The 22,323-nt window shown below is 43.5% G+C and overlaps 1 long non-coding RNA gene across 1 annotated transcript in view; it reads right to left on the bottom strand.

The window, feature by feature from the left end:
• LOC128086095 (uncharacterized) overlaps nt 1-22,323 on the bottom strand; it is a 155,317-nt gene that overhangs the window by 24,748 nt on the left and 108,246 nt on the right. Inside the window, exon 5 of the long non-coding RNA XR_008209230.1 lies at nt 3,397-3,527. This is a non-coding gene — a long non-coding RNA (uncharacterized LOC128086095). The remainder of the gene's footprint in view (nt 1-3,396; nt 3,528-22,323) is intronic.

Here is a 22,323-nt window from a genome sequence, read left to right as displayed (position 1 = left end):
GTCAGTTTGATGTCCCATTATACTGGTGGATAGAGACTCTTGTCCTGCTCCCAGCCATTACTAGGACCAGTCCATGCTGCCAGCAGGGCTCAAGGGGCAAATCTCTACTCTTGTCATTGTGGTTTTCCTATCCTATCTATACCATGTGCACATCCAGCTTTCCCGGATGCAGCTGACTTAGGGCTTCTCCACACCATGCAGTCTGCCTTCAGAGCATTGTGATAGTCTACCTCACTCGTAATCACTTTTCTCCTCGCCAGAGGATGGTGAGGCACTGGCACAACTGCCCAGAGAAGCGATGGGTGTCCCATCATGGAAGCAGGTTGGATGGAGCTCTGGGCAGCCTGAGCTCATGGGCGCAACCTTGCCCAGAGCAGCAGGTTGGAATTGGATGGGCTTAAAGGTCCCTTCCAACCTGATTCTGTGATTCTCCACCAGCTGAAAGCACATTTGCAGACTCACTATCTCTTAATTTGTTCTCCTTCCTCTTCTCTATCTTCTCTCTAACTTTCTGAAATGGGAACATTACTTAAAAAACAGGCAATGCAGAACGAGGACAGGCAGCCCCGGGAAAGCAGAGTCAGGCAGAACAAAATAATCGCCTTAGGAGGTGCTTCCAAAGGGCTTTGAACGAATCTGGAGCGCGCGTGTTACTCTCCTCGCTCTGTTTTTGTCACGTCTCTGCAATAAAGTGGACATTTTCCCAGCTGCTCGGCAGGGCTGACAGCGTGTTGTCAGGATGGGGCTGTGCCCTAAATACAGACTCTGCGGGTTCAGAAAGTTCCCTTCCTCTAATTGGAGCCGGCTCGCCGAGGTGAAGAAAAGCTGCAAAATTGTTTTAAGCTACGAGCAATTATAACAACCCTAACAGTGCCAGTGACACTAAGAGGATTTGTACTGGATTATATCTAACGTTAACATGATCTAATGCCTCCTGAATAACGCAGCCCGCAGCGGGGCTGGTTCTCAGGGATGGGTGCCTTGTTCTTCAAAGTCACCTGGGGCTCAGGGAGAGAGGAGAGCAAAACTGTGCAGGGTAAATTTTGGTGCGATGTCGGTCTGGTTTAAACATTGGAGATAGGGAGTGATAGAGCAAGTGTGTTTTAATGAGAGCCCAGCAGCCTCCTGCTATTTGACATTCACCCAGCTGGGCAGGGAGACGCTGCAAGTTCTCATGGTGATGCCATGACAGATGTCATGCTGGCCATGGTGCTAGGGCACGCTGGGTGACCCAAACTGTGACACACTGCTGTCTCCAGGCTGCATCAGATTGTCTGAGGTTGCTTTTAAAATAATTCTTTTTATAGTAGAAGGGAGAATAATGGCACAGAGAGGCTTCAGTTGGTGTAGGCAGAAGAGAAATGGGATTAATTAGGATATGCCCTCATACGCACAGATTTCAGAGAAAGTTCTGCTCTGACAGAGCAGGCTGGAAAGGCTGTATGCACCAGTGATCGTGGTGGTGTATGGAAAAGGAGGGGAGGGAGAGACAGTGCAGGAGCTCAGCTTGCAGGATGAGATCTTGGAGAATACCTGCTCTGCTGCCAAACTAAGGTATGGCTTACAGGGAACTGCTTAATCTTTCCGCAGATCAGTTCCTCAGCTAGCTGAATCAGAGCAGTGAGGGACAAAGAGTAACCTGCATGGGTATGAGGTTCTCAAGTTCTACATTAAGCAAGGGTGGAAAAGGTGGAAAGCAGGTAAAAGAGGAAGGATTTGGAAGTTACTGGGCAGAAGGAGACGCATGTGGCCTTGAAAGTTGTCCTCCAGGTCTTGGATTTTGCTGGTGAAATCAGCAGAACCAAGAAAAGTTTTCTGGGGATGTAAGGTTCAGGCATGACTGAAGGTCACAGAATATAAACTGTGCTTGGGAACTACCCAAGACTTGCCTTGCAGCAGTGGCAGCACCTGATCAGATGGGTGCAGGGATCTTTCTTAGCCTAGCTGTGATGCTTGATAGAGGGAACTAATGGGATGAAATTGGCTTTATATCCAAAATGGGAAGCCCCTCCCTGCTAGTGTCAGTGAGCTCTGCAGTGCTGAGCTCTGCAGCAGAGGTAAGGAACGAGGCCAAGAGGTCTAAATTACACTGCTATATACGCTGCCTTTGAATTTGGCCCTGAAAGTAGACTAGGTCAGCAATGCTGATGAATGAAAGAACTTCCTATCAAACTCTTAGGAAATTTTAATCACTAATACAGTACGTTTATTTTGCAGAGCTGTAAAGAGCATGTACCTATGCAACACCGAACTGTAGTCCATCCTACCTAGAGGGTAAGTTCAGACCCCAAAATATACTGAATGGGGTATGCTGAATGTCACACAACTGACATTAAGTCCTATGGCTCACACTGTCTGCTACCTCCTAGTCCACTGCAGCCCACTTCAACAAGCCCCTTGCACCTTATCATTTCCACTTCATCACTCTCATGAACATTTAGGCATAGAATCACAGAATCATTAAAGTTGGAAGAGACCACTAATGTTATACAGTGCAACCATCAACCCATCACCAGCACGGCCCTTAAAGGGTAACATGGTGTTGTATTGTCAAATTGTCAAAAAAACTATAAGCCAAAACAAGCATCCAAAGGAATACAAACTTAGCTAAAAGGAAATGTATTTCAGAGAAGCATATTTTCATTTGGCTCTTCATTCTCCTCACTGGGATTTTGGCTCCTGCCACGCATGGTACAAGAAAAGAGCCAGTATGGATAGGAGACAAAGAAGGGAGGACAATCCAGGGCTGAAGAGAACCATGGGAGATGAGATCTGTGGGAAGATGTGCCACCAGCTCCTGAGTGCAGGGATAAATGTGACCCACTGTGAAGTTTCTCAGAAGTAGTGCTAATATCCTGAGCTTGCAGTATTTACGCAGCAATTATCACCTATAAAAAAGGTGATAATATAGATTTTCATGATTCGAGGGCCAGCTGCTAAGCTGGTAGAAATGGGTGTAGCTCTGTGTGCTCTCCCAGAGCTATACTGCTTTATGCCAACTGAAATTGCTCTCCAGAATTTTGACTCCATTGTAAAATCAAAATAAAGAGAAGGAGTCAGCTTAACAGTAAATTTGGATTTGGAGATGTCTGAATTTCCACCTGGAAAATGTAGAGTCAAGCAGGGCGCACAATCGCACACCCATCATTTAATAACAGTTGCAGAGCATGTATTTCTGGAAAGGAACTATTATAAAATTACAGTGACAGCAACTAGCTTTTAGCCTGTGGATTTCCATCTTTGCAAGGTATTTTTTCTTGCATTCAATAAAATAATCAAATTGATACCATAGCGCTTTTCAAAATGGGGTCCCACAGAGGAGATCTACTGAAGCCTTAGGAAAAATACACCAATTTGTGATTTTAAAGTGTCAGGATTTTGTGTGTAGATACATACATGTGTCAGGTCAAAGTCCTGTCTTCCTGTAATGGCCACAGAGCATCCATTTCCCCCGTAACACAGTGGCTGCTGGTTGAACTTCATAGCAAAGAATCAGTGAAGTCGAGGCAATTTCCTTAACATGGCAGCTGTAAGAGATTATAGAAGGGAGATGGGAGAAAGGCTTTCCTTAGTGGTTAACGCTTTCCTAAAGTTCAAATGAGGCGATATACAGTAAAATAAATTCAATCTGTATTTTCCCTTCTTTCAATTTTAGCAGGAACTAAATGAAATGGACCTGTGTTGATTCTACTCAGTTCAATATATCTTCGCTTTCTAATAACCAAGGTCGTTTTTACCTTCATGGAAAAAGGAACCTAATATAAAATCCTCACCCAGACTGAACAAACACATATTTGCACTTTTTCAAAAGCTAGGTAGATGACTGATATATTATGTAATTCATTTCATGGCGCGCTGCTGAATGTTTTTTTATAGATAGTGTTTAACCTTGCCAATTTTGCTCTGAGATAATCACTCCTTTGAGGATAAAATCTCACATTTACCATTACAAGAAAGAAGAACCCCCCCACCCACCAAAATCTGCAGCCTACAACAAATAACAGGGAAGTTACTTAGCCAGGAAGATAACGATTAGAGCAGTTTTCACTGCTGACTCTGTGATTAGCCAGTGGTTGTTATAATATTAATCAGAAATATAGTGATAACTGTTCAGACTACATTTTGATACAGCCAGTGAGCAATGACAAAATGCTCAGACATCTTACAATAATGTATTTCTGCCCTGACTAATGGAAGTGGCAAATAGATTCATAAAAAAAAAAAATCCCCTATATTTAGCACGAGAGCTATTTTCAGCATGCAGGAGCTTTGCTGGTGGCTCTCTGCTGTTTGTGATGGGGAATATTAATAACACTACAGTCTCCTGGAAGGGATGCAAACCTGGAAGACACCTCTGAGACACCCAAGAGGAGGGCATCAAGGTGACAGGCCACAGGGTCAACAGCAAATGGGTCTGTAACCCCTTTGCTGCGTGAGCCCTAGTGCTCCCCCAGAGACTGCCTTTGAGAGCTGAACAGTGCAGAAGGTCAATGCAAAGTGAAATATTACCTGGAGGGAGAAAAATGTATGTATAAGCCTGGATTCTTCATATCATGCTGCAGGCATGTGGTTGAGGTGCCTAAGTTTGGAGCACTCTCAGCCCCTCATTCCTGTTATAGCCACGGCAGGAAGGTGAACACCTTGATGACAACTCAGCCCACCTGTGGTGTGAATCACCCTCAGAAGAGCCCAGGTTTCAACCCAGCTGCTGAAAGTCAAGCATCTGATGTGCTGTGGGATGAACCCTGGCCTTGACACGTGGGAATATAATATGCAGCATCAGGCCATAGGGAGGCTTTATGCCTTAGATGGCAGAAGAAATACTCAGAAATCAACATGGTGACCCTGCATTTGTTTTGTTAGTCATTTAATGGAAATTAATATTTTGAAGGTCTCATTGAAGATCCATCTCCAATCCAACCAGAAGTAGCAACAGACTAACAGCAAATAGCAACCCCCAAAAAAGAAGCCTCAATTTGAAATGTCCTTTGAAAACATATGTGAGATCTCTAGTAAAATTTCTTTGACTAAAGAAGACTAATTATTACTATTACATTAAGCACATATATTAATATATGTGTTATTATCTCCCTTCTTTTTTATTTTAATCTGTTTGACACAGGTTTCATTGGTCAAAAAAGATTTTAAGAGCACTTCCCTCTTTAAAGTATGCTTCATATTGCCACTACATAAATCAGACACGAAAGCTGTTTTTTGTAAGTTTATTAACCAAAGACACAAGTTCCCCTGGAACTACTCCCAAAAGTAAATAATTGGACCTTGATCTGATGAAGGCACTTAACAGCAGGCTTATTTTTAACTCCATGAGTGCAGCCATTGAATTCAAAGGGATTGTTCAGATGTTTAAGTTGAGTGCACATTTAAGTGCATTGCTGATCAAGTGTCCTAATCCTTATGTTGTTACACTGATTTCAGCAGGGCTGACAGTGCAGAGTAATGGCAGGGGGAGACGATTGCAGGACCAAAACCAGGGCTTACTGAAATCCCTATCTCTTTCCATCACCCCATATTTTTTTTATGTCTAGCTCAAAAGCAGAGGTCTGTCATTTGGCTTTGTTTTGGTGGGCTTGGAGTTTGGCTGATGTCTTATTTTGTGGTTGTTTTTTTTTTTAATTCTTCATGTTTACCTGTATCTACCTTCCTTGCTGTGGGGCAACACTCCCTTAGCTCCATGAGATGGAGAACACTCCTTCAACCCCCTAAAACCATCTGAATAGCATGACTAGGGAATGATCAGTAAACAAACTTCCAAATCCTGCAGCTCTTCCCTCTTGTGCCTAATCTTGAAATAAGGCTAATTAAGACCAACAGCACACTACCTGCTGTGCAAAAATTACTTATCAGCTTAATTTGATACTTTTACTGACAGCTGACATAAGCTTTCCTCTTCTTCCCTTGCTCCTTCCCACACTTCATTTTAAACAGGGATGAAGCTGTGCACAGACCTTTTGCTCTTCCCCTCTTCTCCACGTCTCACATGAGGTAGAATTGGTGTTTTCAGGCTCAAGGACCTGATCTTGTCAAGAGGAATCCGCTTTTCCTCAGAGCAGACCCATATGCCTTTTTCTTCCTAGCAGATGTACTACCAGAAAAACAGATTGGTGAAATGAAGCCTGCTCCTTAAAGGCGAACTGAAATGCTTGCATACGGTGTATAAAACACAGAGTCTGCTGCTTTGAACCACACACTTTGTAGGATGTGCATTCAGTGCAGCTGCACCATGATCATCCTTGGAAACACAATGAGCGAGTTGAAAAGAGATTTACGAACCCAATTTTTCAGAGCTGTGGTAGCTCAGAATTATTGAGTTTCTCCATTCGGGGAAGTGCGAGAGGCCACACTAAGTCTGATGCAATTTAAACCACTTCATAGATCATGCTGGACATCTTCTAATATGCACCATTACAGCCTTGCAGGATCTGATAAATGTTCGCCAGGGAAGAGGACGAGGTGTACTCCATTACATATGCTATGACTCTGTCCTCTTCCACAGCACCGTGTCCTCAGTTGATGTAAATCAGCATAGCTGTGGTGCAGTTAATGGGTTTTATGCCAATTTTCACCATTTCAGGATCTGGACAATCACGTCTATTAATGCAGCTCAGAAAATTCAGTCTTGTTTCGTTTTGTTTTTTGTTTTGTTTTTAACAATGCCTGCAAGGTTTAATTCTCTGTTCTGCCTATATGACTGCAAGCAAGTCCTCCGCACATCGGACTCCACTTTTTGCACAAGATCAGGTCTGACACAGACCTATCACCCAGGATGTAGCTTGAGAACTACCTTGGGTGTAGGCTGCTCCCTGTGCTCGGTCATGAGCAATGGGACAGTCCTTGGCAAGCCAGCACCAAATCCTGAAAATCAGGTTAGAAAAGAGACTGTAACACATCTACGCCACTAAGTTATTACTCCCAGGGAGGCTTCATGATACATGTCAGAGACAGACAAGTTTCAAGGTTTTTCCTGTATTTCTTAGCACATCTCTGAAGTAATGAGGGTAATGCAGGCAAAAAGCAGATGCTAAAACCAAACTCAGCTCCAGATAGGGTGCACACTGTTGTTTATCCCACAGCATTTTCTTTATGCTCCATCTGCTTCTAAGGTTTTAGAGCTTAACTGTGATGAGAACATTTTAAGAATTTTGAAATCTTCATTATAAACCAATTTTTCAATCTTAGGTTTACATGAGATGTGTTTGCCATGATCAGCTTCAAATACTTCTGGGCAAGTCAGACTTTCTAACAGTTATATAAGTTTATTTTCAGTACACCCGTGACTGATCATCATTCTCATTTGTGTTTTTACGACTGTGGCAGTTGCAGATCTTGCAAAAAGAGATCCATTTTTAAATGATGTTTACACTCATTTCAGTAGTTATATATAGCTACATACTTGAAAGTCCTAAATAAACAGGTAACAGGTGACATAAAAAATAAAATGAAATAAAAATATAAACTAGAATCAAATACATCGTCTGAAGACTCAGCCCTCAACAAATTCCTGGCACGTTTAGTGTATCTAAGAGGTATACATGCATTTTAGAGGCATTATATATTTGTGTATAGATCTGTAAAACAAAATGACCAGTGTGTATATGTATTAGATAAACAACTATCTAATGCAACACACAGTATTACACACCTGTCTCTAACATGTGCATACACACACATGTATCCATGCGTGTCTGCATTTGGCACCAAGATGCACACCAATAACACTTGGGAGATGAAAATAGCTTAACAGCCATGCCAGTGCAGGCCACAGGTGATGCAAACACTGTGAACCCTCTCAGAAAAAGGAACTTCAAGAATAGTAAAGACATCCATGGGCTGCCCTGGGGGTGAGGAGCTAGGGAATGCCTTTTGATGTGTGTTGCCATTCAACACATGTTGCCCAGGAGTGCTAAGAGAACTTGGTGAGGGGCTGAGAGCCTATACCTCTAGCTGATGTGCAGTTTGTATGAACAGGCAGTCAAAATGACCACAGTTGGGTTGTATGGCACCTCTTCATCACCTTGAGGGAGGCACAGTCTCCACTGAAGCCAAGAGAAGTTTGTTGTGGCTCCTGCTGAGGAAAGCCAGCCCTCGCATCTCCTCCTGCCTGGCTTACCTGCCTCACACCTACACCCAGCACACAGGAGCTACACACAGCTTGCTGACTTGCCCCTTCTGAGCTCCTAGTGCTGCCTCCTGCTCTGACGACTGGTAGCACAGCACAGCACGACATGATAAACCTCAGAGAAATGTATGCTGTTCACTGCAGTGCTTTCCGCCCCACTCCCTTCCCTCTTCCCCTGCCAGCAATTGCAGCCAGCACCTCCCTTCCTGAGTCTAAAGGAAAACTATTTTTACAGCCCTGCTTAGCTGGACCTACTACAAACATTCCCAGGGAGGCAAAGCTTTTCCTCGACTGGTCTCCAGTGATCCAAAGGGGTCATGCAGCTGTTACCCTTCAGCACCAGGGGATTCATGCAGACAGCAGTGAAAGCCATTCTTCTCACATCTCCTGACTAGCACGGCTTCAGGTGCTGACGCTCACCCTCAAGCACAGTCTGCGTTATCTCCTCACACACCTTCCTTCACTGTGTGCAGTTCTGGGCACCACAGTGTAACAAGGACACAAAACAATTAGAGAACAACCAAAGGAGGACTATGGAGATGGTGATGGGTCTGGAGTGCAGATATGCAGATATAAGGAGCAGCTGCAGTCCCTGTGTTTGCTCAGCGCAGAGCAGAGGAGCTGAGGGGAGGCATCATGGCGGCTGCAGCTCCTCACAGGGAGCGGAGGGCAGCGCTGAGCTCTGCTCTGTGTGACAGAGACCAGACACAAGAGAATGGAGCTGTGCCAGGGAAAAGTCAGGTGAGGGTTAGGGACAGTTCTGCACCAGAGGGCAGTGGGTGTGGAACAGGCTCCTCAGAGCAGCGATTGTGGCCCCAAGTGCCACAGTTCAAGGAGTATTTGTACAACACTCTTGGACACTGGGTTTGGATTTTAGGTGGTGCTGTGTGGAGCCAGGGGTTGGACTCAGTGATCTTTGTGGGTCTCTTCCAACTCGGGATATTCTGTGATTGTTCTCCACAGGTTGGTTTCTCATATTGCTTGGAAACTGAGGAGTCAGACCTGTAGTCTTTGCTCACATCTTTGGTGTGTATCACCACCGCATAAGTGACTCAGGTGAGAGTCAAAGAGCAACTGCATCCTGGAATTTGCAGAACCGACTGTTCAGGTTATTTTTCCAGTGCTTCACAGCTCCACTGGTAGCTTGGATGGTGGCCAGGTCTGATGGGAAAACACAGTTGCCAATGCTGAAGCTGAAGTAGGAGCAGAGATGTGCCAAAAAAACAGCCCAGCTGAGAGGCATTGAATGGCATAAAAATATAACTCAAAGCTTGTAAGAGGGATTGCATATTCTAGATCCAATTCCTTTCACCTTATTCAAGTAAGAAGTCCCATTAAAATGAAAAGAACTAGCTGTGCGTGTGCATGCATTTTCCTTTTTTGATCAACTACCTCTTTGCTGATACGCCTAGTAGACTGTTTGAAATCCTTATAAATGTTAGATGTCCATGATAAAAGACAGTGCCCTTATTTGGCCCATGGCCATTTTTCATGTTTATTTGCTTATTTATTTCAGTTAAGTGCAACACACCAGTTGATGTGCAACATCCGTGTGCTGCAGTACAGCTCTAGGTTGCCTTGGCAACCGGTGGAAAGGGTTTTGAAGAGCCAGAAAGGCCCATGATAATGAAAACAAGCATTCAGGGGGCCTCTTCTCCAGGTGGGTGAGAAGAGGCTCCCCGCTGGGCTCCCTCGCCCAGCCCGCTTTCATATAGTCAGTTGCTTTAAACAAAAACTACAAAAAACAACAATAAAAGCCCATCACCCAACCCCTTCTGCTTTTTTCCATGCTAAATCACAACTACTGATTAAAAGTTCTGAGACGGTTCTTTGAAGCCTTTCATTAATAGGTTTCCTTTATGAATCCAAATTAGATGGCCAATGTGTTTTCCTTCCAAAAAGAAAGAAAGAAAGAAAGAACTATTATGGAAATGTTAGTTGCTGCTGCTGGATTTTACATGTTTAATCTCCCACATGTACATCTGTACCAGATGGCACTGCCTCTAAGATACGAGATAATCTTTATATACCATCTTCACCATGCTGATGCTGATGCCCAAGCCACTGCAGGCTGTAACTTCCATTTAGACATGGTAGAAACCATGAGGTAGAAACCATGAGCTCACCACGGCTCCTGTGGGACAGGGCTCAGCCTACCTGTGCTCAACACCTGCAGCTCTCACTGTAAGCTGCAGACAAAAGTAGGGAGAGGGTGAGTTAATGACACAGGGCTTGTTGGTGCGAGGTTGTGATACTGAGTGCTAGGAGAGCTCTCTCCTCTTGAGGAAGTGGGCCTTTGGAAAGGCATCCGGGCACCCCTGGTCATGTAGCTGAACTTCAGTTCTCCTTATCTTCATTGTATGAGAGAAGGGCTACTTCAACCTATGTAGGCAATGATCCTTGTTGAAGTTCGTGTGGAATGAGACAAGGGAGGTGAGGACAGCATCTGATCTCTTTTCTTGTTCAGCACTGTGCCAACAACACTAAGTGCAAACACAATGATGTTAAACCACCTGACCATCACTAGGACTGGGAAAAAAAAAAAAAAAAAAAAAGAGAACTATGTGTTTGAACATCATTTTTTTTTTTTTTTTTTTAACTTCTTTTTTCAAGTCTTCAGGAGGACATTACTCACCTCCAAGGTACACGTAGATGGTGAAGGTCAGTACTCACTCTGAAACATCCTAACACACATATTTCTTTTTGGCAGCTGGAGCACTTTCCTAGTCTTCACCTCATAGCTGGGGCAAGAAGAGTTTCATGTTGTTCTACTTTCTACAGTCTTCATTTCTCTTCCTTTGCCTAGCCTGTACTCACATCAGCTCGTATTCCCACTTAGTATTTCTCTAGAAATTCTGATCCCAGACAAACCCACTTTTCTTTACACCACCTTCTTCTGTCTGCTACCTCTGAGCATCTCTTTGCATCTCCTCTTTTTCTTGAGATTATGCCATATATGCAAAGTTGAGTTCACAGCACAAAGCCTGAATTTGAGGCAGAAAATCATGGAAAATAGAGGACAGAAACAGCAGCTGGGAATTAAGCAGGCATCTTTAATGGTGATGCATAAGCAAGAAAAAGGCTGTCCAGAAAATTATCAAGGAGGCACCCACAGAATCCATGCAAGGTAGATAGAGGCAGATAACCAAAGTGCCTGCCCTGTGCAGCATCATTTCCATGCAGCTTGCACTGACACGGCAGGCAGTTCCTCCTCCAGAAGTTCTCTTCCACCTCCTCGGAAGTAATGGAAGCAAGACAGACTGAAATGTCACAAGTTCTGAAGAAAAGAAATTGGGATAGCTGTCCCTTTCAAAAAAACCTAAAACCAACCCAGATCATGGGAGACTGGGGACAGAATTGTGAGTCGATGGCAGAGCTTTCAGCATTAAGCAAAATATGTGTATTTTTTGTGTGACTCTTCAGCACTCGTAGGTGACTCACTGCCAGAAAGCTGACTCGTGTTGAAAAAGCATTACAGAAAGACAAAGAAACTGTGTAATACACCGCCAGGCTTTCAGTCTGATAATACTCTCATGGAAGGAGTATTTTACTCTGTCCCGAACTGCAGCAAAGCTTATCACCAAGAGCAGTGATGTACTGGTCAGTTTGTTAATCTAAGCAAAGGGGAGTGAAGCTGGAAATGTTTATAAGTGATTTGCCTCTGCTGAGGAAGGAGATAAGAATAACTGTGACAACATTCCTAAAACATGTGTTGAATGTTTCATTTTAAAATGAAGTATACCAAAAAAGAAGCCAGCGCCCTAATGGGGGGTGAGAGACCTTGAGAAAACTCCACTCCTCATAGACACCTCCTCAGGGAAAAAGAATATTGCAGCTGAAACGTCTGTGACTAATTCTAAGGTATCTTAAGTCTTTGGGTGGCAAAGGTGCCGTAGGGATCCCTTCTGCAGGTAAGCTGTTCAGAACTTTGACAAGAGCACAAGAACCTCAGTTTTCTTGAAAAAAGAACTTACACACCTGAGATTGCAGGCAACTGTGATTTCAGTGGCAGTAAGTTAGAGTCTGTGATAGAATGTCTCCAAATTGGGACATTTCTGGAAACTTTTGTAGTTCCCATCTGAGACAACTCTGAAACAGGCCAAGAAGATATTATCAAGCCACATGAGCTGCCCACGTGGGGAAGGCTGATAATCCATACAAAACTCTTGTATCCTCAGTGCAGTTGCAGGAACTGCAGCACCAGCACTAACGTGAGGGTTAGCACAGCTCCAGCCAAACTCAGAATCCTCTGCCAGGCTGGGAACTGAGGCCACCAGCTGCTGCTCTTGTTGTTGGTAGGGTGGGGAGCAGGGCTGACCCATCTACTGCCCTGCCAGATCAGTGGAGCCCCTGGGTTGTTCCTGGTTTGGCGCACACTGCAGTGCTGCCCTACATGAATAACCCTGTGCTGTGCAGGCTTCCTCAGGGTCCTGGGTGAACAGCCAAGATCTGTGTTTACTTATTCGGGCATGGCAAAGACATCTAATTGCACCCACAGCGTATTTCAGCACAGAACTATTTAACATTTATGTTACAGAATCTAAAGCATGGTTTGCTCCTTGTGGCTCCTAAAATCTGCAATATAGCTCTGCCAATGAAAACATAGAGACTTGACTAAGCGAGGAAACAGCTAGCTCAGCAAAAATGGTGGCCTGTTGTTGTATTTGAAGTGAAGAAGCAGAAAAACATCCACTACCCACAGAAATACTGCTCCATTTTGTTCTTGAAAGTGGCAATTTAGAACTAAAGGCAGCTGAATTACATGGGCAACACGGGAAGAATTTGTTTCATGTGGGAGCCACTATACATATATAACTTTGCTATAAGAATTCTATATTGATCACAGTAACCTGCCTGGGTCACCTTGCTTTAACCAGTTATAAGGATAATTTGATTGCCCAGTAGTGTATCCATTTTATCTGCAGTGTTCTCTCTGCAAAAGTACGCATAAACTGCCTGGTACTGTAAGACAGCTGTTCTAGTGCTCTTATTGCCATAGACCATATCCTTTGTACTGGTATATAAAACACAGAGGAAGGAGATAGTGACTTCAATATGTCTCATTTGTACTCACCACTAAAATTATTTGAATGGATTTTCTTCACTGACTCTATTATTATTATTATGATTATTTAAGAATCCTTCTTCCATGCTCTTGCATCCAGAAATTTTTATGGAAGGCACCACAGACCTAATGGTATACAGCTTTTCTGGTGAGATGATCCTAGGTGTCTGATTCCCAATACATAAGTGGCAAGGTATTTGGTTTGCGTCACATGTAACATTTCTTCCAGCTACCTTACCACTGATGCTGCTGTACGTAGCTGACAGGAGTCCTGTCTTATGCTAAAAGTCAGGAAGTTTGCTGGGAACATGTTAGGTCAGATACATCCTTCTGCAGAGACACAACAAGTACCTGTAAAAGTCCTTTGAACTGGAAGAGAAATATCTTTTTCTAATGTTGAGATGTTTGGGAAAGGTACAATACATAGGTGTGTATGTGTGCATGTAAGATCCAGTGCAGAACTGGAGTTGCTGAGGTATTTTTGCATTCTGGTTGGTGACTCACTCCAGTAATGCTCTCCACCTAGAGAGGTTTTGAGGTAGCTTTATGCTTAATGGAAGCTCCATGGTATCTTACACATGCTCCCTTTTTAAAGGTTTCTTAATGATTCCATATTGCTGGGGAAGAGCTGCAGCCACTGTAGTTACATGGTGAATTTCTCATACAGCACAGGCAGTGGAATGGTACAAGCACTATTTAGTTATACCTCACAGCACTGATTTGCATTTGGTAAATTAATGCAAACTATGAGTTGCTTCTTATTCCCTTTGGCATAGTTTGTTCTCCCAACAGGAAGGAGCAAGCCATGTGCTCAGTAAGTTTGAGGTGGAAGATGTGTTTGGTTATTGCAGAAGATGGATGATAATGAGTGGAAAGGATGTGATTTTGCTTTTCCCAGGTCTCACCTCATCCTTGTGGCTGCCAGGCCACAAGCTTGTACTCTTTTGATAGTGATATCTGTATTATCCAGCACAAGGTTTTAAAAAAATACCAGGATGAAAGCCTTTCCCCAAACCAAAGCATGGACAGTAAATTAGATTAAATGAAATAAAGTTTAGTTCCTCAGTACTAAAGGAAAACCATGTTCAGGTTTGAGAACTGGGCTTCAAGAAAGATGTGGGGGGTAAGAAAGGAAAGAAGACAGTCATAATAATCCAAGGTCTTGAAAACATGACTTGTGAGGAAAAGCTGGAAAAAATGCTGTACTGCACTGTTGTGACAGAATAAGAAGAAATGGAGTTAAATTGCAACAAGGACAACTTCAAGCTAGACATAGAAAGCACTTTGTAAGAGCAGGCCTACAGGAAGTGCTGGAGATTGCCTGGGTCCTCATCATGAAAGGTGCTGATGAACAGTTTGGACAAACACACATCAGAAATGACACTGACATAGTTAACCCAGCCTTGGAGAAGCCACTCTGACTACAAATAATGCTGACTATTCAACTGGGAAAGAGCTGAGAGATGTGCTAAAGCAAAAGCCATGATTTCAGTAATTTAGCCAGGAGTGAGCCCGAGCTGCTTACATCCTGGCTGTCCTGGCCTTAGAAGCTCACTAGGTCTTGCATATGGTTTCTGTTTCAGCAGAAAGCCAACCTGGGTTTGTGGGATGCACTTTTTCCTACTGAAGAAGGGCATGAATGCCAATGTCTTCCTGGTTGATATTTTCTTTAGCATGTCATTTTTTTTTTCCTGCAAACTAATTGCATGCAATAGCTTGTGCTAAGGTATGCAAGGATCATTGTCCATGGAAAGTATCTTCATTTAAACTAATAACGTGGAGCCCTGGTGTCAACTGACAATCATTTTTAATTACAGTCGGCCAATTCCCCCACTGAAGCAAGTCTAACCTGATCTGCACCATGGGAGTCAGCAAGAGGGTAAGAAAACTCACTGAGATGCCACTTGATGAATTAATGGAGGGACTACTCAGAGAATAACTCTAGGTGGACTGGGATGGGAAGGAGATCCCTTCTCCCTTGACCTCCATGCTCCCCATCCTCTTGTCCCTGAGGTATAGAGAGGAAGAGTGACTCGAGGAAAACCAAACCTCTGCATGGAGCCCACTCCTGCACCCTTCCCTGACCCTTGCCTCCCTTGGAGCCTCATTTCCCACATGAACTTTGGAGTCACTGGGAGACACAAGAGCTAAGGTTTGTGGAATAGGAAAGGTATGAAAAACCCACAGGGTTCAATTTGATTGTTTTCCCACAGAACGCTTCTCAAGCACACGGCAAACTCTGAGGGGGTGACATGCAAAGAGCAGAGCGATCCACATCCACAGTGTTCTACATCTGCTTCTCAGACTGGTCACACTGCCTTAAACTTAGCTCCCATCCACGACAGATCCCAGGTAGGCCACAGCAGCACTTATTTCAAAAGAAACACTGTTTCCTATACAGACCAGAGCTCAAAATATCAACAGATGAAAATGAAATAAATTACTCATTAATTCCTGGTCACCATATTATAAGGAAGCTACTGTGGCACCAGAAATATTCAGAAAAGAATTGAGAAGGTTAACTTGAAAATTAAGACATTAAGCCTGCGAGGCTAGAAACAACTGGCTTGTATGGAATAGAATTTGAAAAAAAAAAAAGGAGTTTTCTTAAAAAAATACTAATTAAAGTATGTAAAAATCCTAATGGCTAATTTCAGCCTTTCATACTTTCATTCCATCACAGATAAGCAAAATAGAAATAAAGTAAAAAGAAATTGAGGGCAATGTCAAGAAGCATTTCCTTACACAAGCAGTAATTGGAGAGTGAGGTGACCAGTGAGGCAATGTCACAAGACAAAAACATTAGAGTAATTAAAAGAGAACTTAGATGCAATACAAGGAGAAAGGACAAATGAACTTTGTCACCAGTTTCTCAGCCCCTCACTCAGCCCAGCACAGTGTGTGCTTGGCCTGCCACAAGCACATTGGTGTGAACTGCTTCACGTCCTACCACAAAACTCAGGAGAGTAGAAATAGCTCTTAGGGCCTGTGGCTCCCAGTTGCATTGGAAAGGCTAATATCTATGTGATGGAATTGAAGTCAATCATATTTCATTTGTACACAAGTAGCCTTCTGAAATGCAAACACATGGCTGGAGGAGGGCAACGTCATAAGCCATCTTACCAGAGGGACCTCAGCCAGCTCCAGCCCTGCCACCAGGGAGTGGACAGGGAGAAGGAATGAAGTACCCTTCCCAGCCCCAGCCTACACCACTCATTACTGCTGAATCACCAGCAATGGGGAAGCCATCGACTTCAGGAGCAGACTAACAGCACGTTCATGATCCTCCTGACTCATGCTTTCAGCTCTTCCCCCAAGCAGAGAGCCTTGCCCTGCCTGGGTGCTCTGGGGGAAGCAGGAGGATGTCCCTCCTGCCCCAATGCACACACACACACCGCTCTGAGCAGTGATGCACAAAAGTCTTTTGGAAAATACAGGCTAGCCCCCAGCTGTTTTCTCTCCTCTGCTACTCTGCATATTGCTCCAAGCCAGATCCTGCCACCTTTGCTCCTGCTGAAGCCACTACAACATGTTGCACTTACACTGCGCACAGCTGCTTGCTTGTGAGTTCTTCCAATCACAAGGATTCAATGGCAGCAGCATGGAAACCAAGGGAACATTTATCACTGGTGAAAGATGGCAAGGATTTTCTAAATCAGAATTTCTTACAGTAGAACTTCTGTTACTGGAGCAGATCTATAATAATATCACCACTGTTTCAGTATTTTTATAACAGCGCTGCTAGGAAGAGCAGCTCTTCTAATACAAACGCTGTCATTTAGAATTGCTGCTATGGTAGAAATCTTAAATTAACCACTGTCCTTTATACAAAACACAGCACCACCTGCTTGAACAGAGAGCTGATAAAACACTATTTTTTTTTTTTCCCTGATGTGTCACTTTAAATTACCCAGCTTTAGAAAGGAAATGGAAGTACACAAAAGTCAGGGCTTGTTTCTGAAATGGCTTCACCGGTATCTTCCCCTTCCAAACACAATGTGCTGGGTGAGGGGCAGAGATAGGCTGAACAGACAATTCAGAGAGAATTATTTCAAAATGACAAATCTTCATGTCAAAACTGTATGCAGAACCACAGTTAGGGTGTCCTTTCAATTCAGATCCATAATATGTCCCCAGTCTTAAAACCAGTGCTGAGGTCTCCTTGCCACTGACAGATCATTGCAGCAAAGGAAATACACTCACAAGACACTCCCAAGCTCTACACCATTATGCACTATTTACTTTTTTGCATGCTAGATAATTAGCAAGCCATACAGATGACAGTCATTTCTTCCAAGGGACAGTGCACCTTCAGACTCCTGTGATGGAGCACATAGAAGTTGACTTGCAGAATTTTGGAGGAGGTGCTGACAATACACATGTTAATTTACAATTATATTCCTTCACAGAGCCTCCTGGCACTTCCCAAATATGGTTTAGAGCACATACTTCTTCTATGAGACAAGTATTGTGCCTGAGAAAACAAGGACAGAGAGGTTTAAGTAAATTGCCCAAAACCCTGCAGGAAGGCTCTGTCACAAATTACCATAGAAATAAAGTCCCGTGCAGTGAACATCTGCTCATGATGCATTGAATTTCAAGAGAATGCTGGAGATTTATTTCTGTTTGACAAAACTCTATTACCTTTGCTACATTAGGTTTCTACTGCTTTGAGAAAGCAAGGATTTAGTAGTAACTAATGGCTTCATAATTACAGTGAAATATAGGAGAAGTTGACATCAAGAGGTGACAAAATGGATTTGGAATAACAAATCAAGCCCAAATAAAGACATTCCAAATCATAAACTCTCCCTCACTAGTCACTGCAGAAAACACAAAGGCACAAAATGTGTGCATATGACTATGGGGTCTGATTGCACTTCTCTTTGAGAGTGTTCTTTGTAACACCCCAGCTATCAGAAGTGTGAGAACATCACCTTCCAAGACCTGCTACAACTCCAATATGTGGAGCTAAGACTATGCCCATTTGGCAGTTTTTTCAGGGATGTGCTCCCTCTCATATTAGGCACTGCATAAATTCATCTGAATGGCAATCACAAATAGCTGACAACACAAATGGTAGCACTATCAGGGAACAGCAATATAGGTATTGAACTGGAATTAATAAAATACTGGAGTTCCCTCTTTACAACCCACTGTCTCAAAGCTTTCTTCCAGGAATTTTAGCAGAATGCTGGACAACAATTAAACTAAACAAGTACACAAGACCCTAACCCAGAGCACTAGATTAGATGGGTCCCACAGCAACCCAATTCACCAGTTTGAATCACATCCCATCCCACCTTCATTGCCCCACCATCCTATTTTCAGCTGCAGTTCAACCCGTTCATCTGGCAGATGAACCCTCCCTGTACAGCTCTGGGAGAAAAATGGAAAACTCCCATTTACCTGTTCCATTGCTCTCCAGCATAGAAAGAGACTGACAAAAGTCAACAATTTCATGCATTTAATGTCATCTAACAATGTGAAAATGATTACCTGGTAATTTGTTGGCTCGTAGGGAAAAAACATTATGCTCTAACAAATCCCAGCTGCTGTAATCATGAAGGTCATGGTGCTTTTTGACAAGTAATCATGCAGAGGCTTTTAAAGCTAAATCACATCGCTTGAAGCTTGTCTCTGTGCTGGCACATGATATTGAGCAGATATTGACAAAATAATGCTAACAGCCCTGGCAGGGTCTCTGAGGCCCATTGGGGCCTGGGTGGTGATGGCTGCCATTTTTCTGAAGTTGCACATAAAAGGTTAGACAACAGTTTATTTTTGGTCACCAATACCTTGAGATGGATCCTGTTTTCAGCACTTGCAGATGAAATTGGCTCTGTTAAAATTACTTAGCTATCAACATAAGGTTTGTATTAGCAAGGAGCACTTGTCAGTCTATTCACAGGCTGTTGGTCTGTGCTCCCCTGAGCAACACGCTTCAGCGAGTGGCTGCATTGAATCAGCTGGACTGGTGTCTTCAGCAAGAATGGGGAGTTTAAGCAAGACTAAGCTTTGTGAAGGAATTACATCCTGATTGCCAAAGGGCTGAGACAATTCTCCACAGCTTTGCACATTTTCTGTGAATTTTGGTTTTCCCTCACTAAAGTTACATCATTCACTATTAGAGTTAAAAATTTTACTTCCTTAGAGTATGAATTAAACAAGTTTCTCATGAGAAATGATTAATTGTTAATTGTTCTTTCTCCTTTTTTGTCATATCTCATGGAATTAGCTGTCATTAGAGGAAATAAAAAGCTCCTTTTTCTCAGGGAAGCCTAGATTCCAGAGCATATTGAAAAACTGATTGTAAACTGGATAATTAACAATTGTGAAAAAGCAGGACCTCATTTATATGAAAGATAATCAACTGGCAATACCACTTGCATACCCCAGACAAAACCAGTTTCTGCTTTACAGGTGTCTGGCAGATGGAAGCTCAGCCTCGGCTGATTCAAGCCATGGAGGTATGCCTTTACTTTTTTCACTGGTACTTTCTCATAAACAGAACTTCATCAGACTATAACAGCTCTCTATTTTTGCATGGCGGCTATGTTTTCCCCTAAGCAAATTCTTCACATGCCCAGAAGGAATCTTGTTTCCAACATCTGGGAGCTCTTTAGAAGCTTTCATTATTTATAAGCCAAGATAATATCTCTCACACATGAATGTTCTACTGTTCCCATTGATTAGATGTTCGCTGATTAGTGCCAACTGCAGTAGCGACTGTAGCATGGATGCTGTTCTCAAGGCCCCTGATTCACATCACAAACTGTGGGTCTCCAAGTGCTCATCTGACCTGAATTCATTACATTTTGACTGCTGCAAACTTGGAAAGATCATAAAGGGAGGAGTTTTTAGAAGTATAGCTAATGTTTAAAACTAAGGTTAAACACAGCAAAGGGAAATAGTAGAAAACATTGGTTTAAATGGAGAAATAAAAGGATTGAGAGACTGCAGAATGAGGAAGGACAATCTCTTCAGCATTTGATAGCGAGGAGCTGTCTTGCACTTCCCAGAGGTATCTGTGAGCAATGGGAACCCTGGTGAGGGCCACAAGCACCCATCGGTACTGCATTCAACTTCAGACCCCTCACTACAAGAAGGACATTGAGGTCTTGGAGTGCATCCAGAGATAGGCAACGAAACTGTGAGGGAGCACAAGTCTTACAGGGAGCAGCTGAGGGAGCTGGGATTGTTCAGTCTGGAGAAGAGGAGGCTCAGGGGAGAACTGATTGCTCTCTACAGCTGCATGAAAGGAGGTGTGGTGAGTGGGGGTCGGCCTCTGCTCCCAAGTAACAGCGGTAGGATGAGAGGAAATGGCCTCAAGTTGTGCCAGGGGAGGTTCAGGTTGAATCTTAAGAAATACTTCTTCTGAGAAAGGTGGTTGGGCACAGAAACAGACTGTCCACAGAGGTGGTGGAGTCACCATCTCTAGAGATGTTCAAGAACTGCACGGATGGGGCACTGAGGCATATCAACACCAGCTGGGCTTTCAGTAGGGCACAGTATCCCTCCACAGTTACAGTTGGTATTATAACTGAACAGATTATTGTAGCAAAAAAAGGAAAAGAAGCAAACAGAGGAGTACCTGTATCTGAAGAGGTAGATTTGCAGGAAAGACTTCACAGAGGAGGGATCTCCAGCAAGAGACCCTTCCCCTGTGGCAGTCAGCTCTTAAATGGGGTCTAGGAGAGGTGCAGCCAGGCTCCACCCCTTCTGGTCACACAGATTAATTGCCTTCACCTGTGCTCCAGGGCTGACTCAGTGCTCGCCTCAGGTGGTCAATCAGTGGTTCAGGCTGTGATTCAGCAGTTCCCATACACTCCACCAATATCTCCCTGGGCTTGTGCAGCCTCTTCCCTGCCCCCTGAGCTCCAAAATGTTCATTTCAGCAGAGATACTGGGAAAACAGGGAGAGGAAAATGCTGGTATGGCTAAAAGCTGCTGCCCAGAGAGCAGCTTTGAAACCATACCAGGAAGCTGTGCAAGAAAAAACAAATGCATGCATTCAAAATGAGAAAGAGTGTGGCTTCCCACGTTTCCTCACTGCTTTGTTAGGAGATGATTATCAAGCCACTCACAGCAGAAAATGATAAGTAATAAGAAAGCGATTTTAAACATCACACAATGCTGAGACATCTCTGAGCATCCAGGAATTAGCAGGAATTTATTGAGAGGTAATGAATTCCTGAGAGGACCTGTTTGGATCTAGCCACAGAGCATCAGCAGGGCTGGAACTGGGAGCATGCAGCTGCCTAACCTGTGAAGTCCATGCCTGTGGCAGCCCTGCTACAGTGAGCAGCTCATTGGAATAGACCTGGCTGTTCTCAGCCCAGCTGCAGTAACTCACCAGAGCAGACAGCACTGCAGAACTGCTGCCTGTGTGCCCAGAATGGCTGGGCAAATCTGCTTGTTTGAACCCCTGAGCAATAAATGTCTATTAATGTTCCTCTTGCAAACAGCAGTGATATATGGCTCTTGCTGTATTTGCAGAGTTGCTGACCAGATGTTCTGTGATTAGTTTCCCATTTGTTTTCTTCTAAGTGACTTATGATGCTTGACTTAATTTTTTGTGCGTCTTGCATCTTTAGAAGCAGTATTGACAATTCATAAATATTTCCAAGGCTGATGCCTCAGCACGGATGCTGCATGGTTCCCACTGAAGCTATTTATAGAAGTACTCCAAGTTGTTGTGCTTGGTTCTACTACTGCTGACAAGGACCTGAACCCAAAGCACTCCAGTATACTTCACTCTCTCAGTGTAATTGTCACAAGAATCTAACCACAACTGGATTTGTTTGATTTTCAAGTTTCCAGGCATTTAGAGACTACTGTGCTTTGGACTCTATTTGTCACAGACAGATGCCCATCAATGGAAAAACAGGCATCAGCTCCTCAGCTGGCATACACTGGGTAATTCAGTTATGATCATTGAAATCACCAGTACTTTACAGCAGTGGTGGATCTTGCTCACTTCCAGAGCACCCATTGATTTTACCATAACTCTCAATTTCCTGGTGTTCAGCCATTTAAATGTCAGTGTATTTGACAATTTGGGAGGTTACAAGGCATTGGCGTGTCACTCTTGATGCTGTGTCAATGATGCTTTTGGGCA

The sequence above is a fragment of the Tympanuchus pallidicinctus genome, unplaced genomic scaffold (assembly GCF_026119805.1).
Source record: "Tympanuchus pallidicinctus isolate F22 unplaced genomic scaffold, pur_lepc_1.0 scaffold3, whole genome shotgun sequence".
Taxonomy (NCBI): Eukaryota; Metazoa; Chordata; class Aves; order Galliformes; family Phasianidae; genus Tympanuchus; species Tympanuchus pallidicinctus.
Note: the sequence above shows the minus strand (reverse complement) of the source record. Positions and strands in the feature narration are given on the sequence as shown.